The sequence below is a fragment of the Tupaia chinensis genome, unplaced genomic scaffold, assembly GCF_000334495.1.
Source record: "Tupaia chinensis unplaced genomic scaffold, TupChi_1.0 Scaffold148210_1, whole genome shotgun sequence".
In the NCBI taxonomy this organism is placed as follows: domain Eukaryota; kingdom Metazoa; phylum Chordata; class Mammalia; order Scandentia; family Tupaiidae; genus Tupaia; species Tupaia belangeri.
The window spans coordinates 121,199-128,008 of record NW_006208060.1 but is presented as its reverse complement, the minus strand read 5'-3'; positions in this window follow the sequence as shown (position 1 = coordinate 128,008).

Here is a 6,810-nt window from a genome sequence, read left to right as displayed (position 1 = left end):
GAGCTAACTAAATAGGGAAACTCTGAGGCAGCAAGACGATGCCTGCTGATCTGGGATCATTTCCAGCAACTAGAGGTACCGGGAGGAGTCTTGTCTGGATGATCTCTGCAAAAGCGTCGCACCATTTTAAATGATCTCGGCTGTCTGTGACACCGGAGATCTGGTTCCCACCTGCAGAACAGCCACCACGTAGAGGGGAGAGATACGTGCGTCTTTACACGTGACATAAAAGCCTACTGGGGTGGTCTGTGGAGCTGCCAGACTGTTTCCAAGATGCACGTGAGCAACTCGTCCCATAGCCACTACTTGGGCTAGAGCAAAACTGCCGCGGTCAGATCAGGCTCAATCTTGATCGACACTTCCCATATCCCATGATGCGACTGGGACTCAGACTCGGTTCTTTCTGAAGTCCATTCGCAAGTAAGAAGCCGAGTCTTCAAGGTAAAAGTTAGGTCATCCAGGAATCACTCTAGTGCTGGGAGAAACCCTGAAAGTACCTCCTGTCCCAGCTGTCAGTGCCTCACCAGGCGGGGGCGCAGGTGGGCACGGTGCATACCTCCCGGGACTGGACCTGCCCGGGGCCGCAGAGGGAGAGGCCACCTGCTTGGCAGTTCCGTTAAGGTGCGGCAGCGCTGCATGGATCAGGCTGAGAAGCCCCAGGGAGAGTCAGGGGAGGCCCAGTTCAAGGGCTCCGAGAGGAGGGCCCAGTCCCGCTAGGAGCTCTGGCTTCCTTCTGGCTGCTCGAGGTCACCCCAAGGCTCTCCTACAGAGGTGCAAAGCGACACAGCCCAGCAGGGACACCACAGGCTCTGGAGTCCGACAAGCCTGAGCTCCAGTCCTAACGCCGCTGCCTGCTGGCGAAACCACTGTAGGTAAGTCACGTCCCTTCTCTCAACTTTGGCACCTGCTACCAGGTACTCAGCACACAGTGGACGCCGTCCCCTCACTTCTATTGCATCGACAGAATGAAGGGGATGTGAGCATCTCCCCACCTCCCTGTCTTCAGCTGCAAACGCCCTGCCTCCTCCTTCCTGTCTTTGCCTCCTCTGCAAGCCTCCTCCTCCCTTTAAATAACTTCACACCTGTCCTCTAAGCTACCTCCCTCCATGCCTGGTTCCTAATCGGGCACCAAGTTCTGCCAGTTTGACACCTGAGATAGTCTCTAACCCTTTCATGTCCTCACCTCTCGCCTACATCAACTCTGAAGTGGTTATTCCCTCCAAATTACTCTTTCATCTCCACATTTCTTTTTCTATTTTTCCAAACAAAGGGTCTCGCATATTTAATTACTGAACCAAGCTACTAAGGCAAAACAGAAATAAACAGAAAACGCGCTTTCCCAAGATGTGTCCAACTTTCTGAATAGTGGTAGCATTTGCAGCTTGATCCAGCATGACCACAGTGACCTCGACACAGTGTAAATACGTGTGCTGTCTCACGTCTGACTCCTCACAGACCCAACAGGGTCCCTCTCCGATGTCTCCCCTCGGGGGTGTACCCGCTATTAACCACAATTTATTTTGCCAGAGGATAGATGTGCTCTGCAGACAGAGAAAGCAAGAAGGCAGCCCTCTGCTTTCTCCATGTCTCCCTCGTCCATAATAGGGGCGCACATGCACCTGCACTGGCACGGATTTCAAGCCGCCGGATCTGAGACCCAAACCCTGTGTCAGCCGTGTGAGTTCCAGCTGATCTAACCACCAGGCCATCGGCTGGCCCTGTTACGGTTTTCATCTGAATCCACTGGGGATGGGACAAGTTTGCTTTTCTTTTTTGACCAGTGATTGTGGGATCCTGAAAGTCTTGTGGGAAGACACGGTGGGAACAGTTACCCGCACGCAGAGGGCCTGTCTCCCTACTTCTGTGCGTGGTGGTCTTCCCTGGCTTCGGTCTTTCGGATGAGTGGCTGGACTCAGCCACTTCTGCGCTCCCTGCTAACTTCCCTCCTCCAACCCAGATAGAGTACCAGCCACGTGCCAGGCAGAGCGCGCGGCACTGGGCATTCTGGGTCACCCCACACTGCAACAGCCCTCCATCGGTTAATCCTTGTCTCCCTGCCGGCCAAGCAACCTCCTGAGATCACCTGCAGACGTGCCCGCATGCCCGTTCCACCTGACCTCAGCATCTGTTCCTAGATCTACCTCCAAGTTCACCTTCCTGACCTGGTGGCTGGCCAAACCGGTCTCCTGGGGCCCCAGGGGCCTTCCTGCTTCCTTCCTCTCTTACTCACTCGGCCATCTGCTACCTCTCTACACCTCTCTCTGTGCCTGTCTGATCAGGACCACCCACCTGGACGCTAGCTCTTTCATTAAAAACACAACCTCCAGCCAGCAGGTGACACAGAGGTTCCGGTGGCGGGATTCCACATGGCTGACTGAGCAGCTGAGTCCCAGACCCGGAGGCTTGAAAACCACACCCAGTGTGTATGCATGCCCAAAATCCTGAAAAAAGAACGGGAGAGGAGAGACTGCAGCAAGACCATCCACCCCGGGGGTGATTTCTGGTTCTCACTCTCTGTCTCCACAAGTGAATGAGGCCTAGGGCAAAACTGAATGAAATAAATAAGTCCTCAACACCACACAGCCATGTCTTCCAAAGCTCTCTCAGTGCTGTGATGACCAGCACTGCCCCACTGAGAGTGTTATTCCATCTCAAACGTCTAGTCTCTTCTCATTCAGGTTCTAGGCTCCTCAAGGAAGCAACTTCTCCAGCTTCTTCCTCTTCCCCATGAAAAGGAACAAGCCATACCAGTTGATATTTTCTTCCTTTCTTTTTTTCCCCCCACAGAGATTTTTGGTGTAGGGCACATGCGCTCACCAGAGAGACAGAAAGTGAGAAATCATCCCCCAAGGGGGATGGCCATGCCATTCTCCTCCATTCTCCTCTCGGGACTCTGGGCACACACACACATGCGCCAGGAGTGAGTTTTAAACTGCTGCGTCCAGGACTGGAACCGTGGTTGACTACATGCGAGCCTGGCAATGCAACCGCCATGCCATCTGCCGGTCCCCGGGTTGGTATTTTCAAGCTCCAACAGCGTGAGCACTGCCTTGGCCAGTGCACCCGGAGATTCAGGGTTAAGCGGATGGACCGGCGCTCACACACGTCGGTGTGGATGCTGACATCTGCCACTTGCCCGCCTCCGCGTGCCGCTCTGGTGACATGCTTTCTTGTCTGTCCACAGACTAAGTGCTCCTCCTCTGCCTTCTCAGTTTCTCCCGGCGTCCACTCATCTTCCAGGTCATTCAAGCACAGACCCACAGCCAGCCTCTGCTGTCCCCACATTAAATACCCACCCCGTCCTGTGTCCTTTTTCCACTTCTTTTTTTTTTTTGGAGAGGTTTTGCTATAAGGGCACATGTGCTCGCCAGAAAGAAAGAGACAGAGAGACAGAAAGCGAGAAATCACCCCCCGGGGGGGATGGTCACACCGCAATCTCTTCTCTTCCATTCTTCTTTCAGGATCTTGGGCATGCACGCACACACACCCAGCATGAGCTTAAGCCACTGAGACTGGGACTCAAACTGTAGTCGACTACATGGGAGTCCAGCGACATAGCCATTAGCCAACTGCTGGTCCCATTTTTAAATAAAGTTCTACTGTAGGGCGAGTGAGCTCGCCAGAGAGAAAGAGAGAGAAAGGAAAAACGAGAATTGCCCCCTAGCAAGGATGGCCATGCTACAATCCCGTATCCAGCATTCTCCTCTCCGGATTTTGGGTACATACACATACCCTGTGTGTTTTTCAAGCTGTTGGGTCCAGGACTAGAACCACAGAGCCAGCCATATGGGATCAGCACCTTAACCACCATACCACCTGCTGGCCCCCATCCTGCGTCTTCTTCCCCCTTAACTCTGTCTCAAATCCACAGCCCTGGGTGGCGCTCACAACCTTTCTGACCTAAGGGAAAGCGGCAACCAGACCTGGTATTCCGGCCTTAGGCCTCACCCACCTCCAGTTCTTCCTCCCGTGTGGGACTCTGACACCCCCCCCCCCCCCCCGGGCCAACCCCCCCCCCCCCCCCCCGGGACTAACCCTGCTCGCCACCCGTCCCTGGACACCAAGCCCTCTGCTCAGCAGACGCCGGAGTATTTCAGCCGTCACTCCCTTCATCCATCTTGCCCCTAAAGGATCAGACCCCACATGGCTCCCAGAACAACCCAAGCCACCCCCACCTCCGCCTTTGCTCACGCAGTTCCTACACCCTATAAGCCCTGCCTGCCTGTGGGTGCATGGCTAACTTCTTCCCACACCCCTGCCTCCACTCCTCCAGGAAGGTAGGATCTCCTGTGCCCAGCCAAGCCTGGCTTCCGGGCCCCGTTCCTGTGCTTCACCCCAGTGAGTGCGGAACGGTCCCATACTCCCCAGTAGGCTGAAAAGAACTGTGCGGGTACACCACAGCCACCCGGAGCCTAGCACGGGGCCTGCGACACGACAGGGCAGCAGGGAGCGCTGGTCTGAGGAAAGCAAGACTCACTTCCTTTCCACGAGCTGGTTTCCTTTGGTCTTCCCCTGACCTGCAGCCTCGGGCGGCCTCGCCACTTCTCTGCTGCCACCTAGGGTCGAGTGGCAGCTCAGCGCCTCTCACCATTCAGCAGTTAATTCGATTCACTCCCCTGAATGGGATGGGAACACAACCGAGGGAACAGTTGATTCCGGTGGGGGTGGAGGAAGGTGGCAGTCGGAGGAGGTTCCAAATGGAGAGCGAGCTGTGAGCTGAGCCGCCACGCAGCACAGGGAACAGATCTCCAGGTGGAAAAGAACCGGTTCCAGGCAGAGAGCCCAACGGCCAGAGTCTGCAGTTGACACGCAGAGGAAGTCCGGAAGCTCAGGGCTTCTGACTGTACCTTCTAAGCCACCAAAGAGGTCACCAAGTTAATTTTTTCCACCCAGAGACGCTGAATTGAGAGTGACAGAATGAGATCCGCGCTTCCATAGGATAACTTTTGGTGGAGCGCAAAGAGGACAGAGACAGAAAGCAGGGGGTGATAGAGCCACCAGGCCAGCATCGGGACAAAGGACTTTCATAACTCTCATTTTCTATCTGCTGTTGTTCCGGCCGTCACTGCCGCATGACCTCAGACTCAACACATCCCAGCTGAAATTCTGCTCCCTCAAACCGGTGCGTTTACATTAATGTCATTATTATATTCATATTATTTGAGGGTTTTGCCGTAGAGCTGTGTGCTTGCCAAAGACAGAGAGACAGACAGACAGACAGACAGAGAGAGAGAGAGAGGGAAAGTGAGAAATCACCCCCCAGAGGGCATGGCCAGGCCGCAATCCCTTCTCCTCCATTCTCCTCCTGGGATTTGATTTTCAAACTGCCAAGTCTGGGACTTGAACTGCAGTCAGCTATGTTGGAGTCCAATGCCTCCACGCCGTTTGCTGGCTCCTCCATTAGCATTATTTCTGTCTATACTACGAGATGGTCATATATCCTGCCCCTTTGTGAACTTTGAAATCATGGAACTTTATCACAGATCTCAGCACGGTTTTGCACACAGATGTTCACTGACAACTCAATGGAATTCTCTGAAATACTCCCTCTTGCCTCTTAGGGTGTCCCGAATCCTTATGATAAGACCAGTAATGCCCAACGATTAATAAGAATAAAGGGTTTAAGTCGGAGAGCCTAAGTTTAAATCCTGGTAGGGCCACTTTGGTGCTGGAGACTGGTCTTACCAAGTGAATTCTCATCTAAGCCAGTCTCTGCATCTCCAGAATGTCCATTTTAACAGCATCTACCCAAGGGCTGGAGACAAACGTCCGTCAAGTGTCAAACCTGGTACATTCTCAGCAATGGCAGTTACAGTGAATGCCAGTTATTCACTGCCTACCGACCACAGACCATGCAGGATACAAGGGGCTTCGCACACCATTAAATCTCACAATACTTTGGTCCTTCCCATTCTACAAATAAGAAAACGAGGGCTCACACAGTGGAGTTTGTTCAAGGAGTGGGGAGAACTTTCAGTGGAAGATCATTTAATTGAGCGATGTCTCTCTGGCACCCATGAGACAGAAACAGAGAGAGTTGGAAAAAGTACCTCTCAAGGGACATCTAGCAACATCCAGAGAAATTTTTTGACCCTCACAACTTGGGGAGTGTGTGCCTATGTGCAGATACCTCCTGCATTTCCTACAAAGAGCCCAGGGCAGCCCCCACCAACCTAGAATTATCTGACCCCAGATGGGAGCAGTTGAGAGATTGAGAAACGTTTTTCTAGCCAGATCCTCCTATCGCCCCAACTTCTGCAGCAGGAAGGCACTTTCTGTAAAGGGAGCTCCTCTGTCCCTCCAAGGGGAGCCCCCTTGGAAGTTCACCTGCTCTCCACGCAGTAGAGATCAGACCATTTTAACAAGCCTGGCTGCCGAGCACACCGGAAAAGGAAGGCAGCACATCCATCCCCCATTGTTCGATTGCGTGCCGTTTGTGTTTCCAACACACACACATATTTTACAAATCCGAATGTCCCACGCCTCACAGGCAGCTTTGTTAGAGATGGCGCTCCAAAAAAAGAAAAAAAAAATCTTACATATATGTGTGTGTGTGTGTATGTACGTATGATTTGTTTTTTTCCCTAGGACTCCCATACATACCGCGGGCTTTGCACACTCGCAGAGGACCGACCGCGGTTCTCTGACAACGACCACAAAAGAATCTGTAGGATTTCCCGAGGGAGCGGGCCCGTGGGCCGTGACCTCTGCGCGCGGAAGGCGCTCACCCTTCTCCCCCGCCCCTGGCTGCACACTCCCGCCCCCGGATCGCGGGCTTCCAAGGCTACCCGGGCCCCGGCCGCGAAGCCC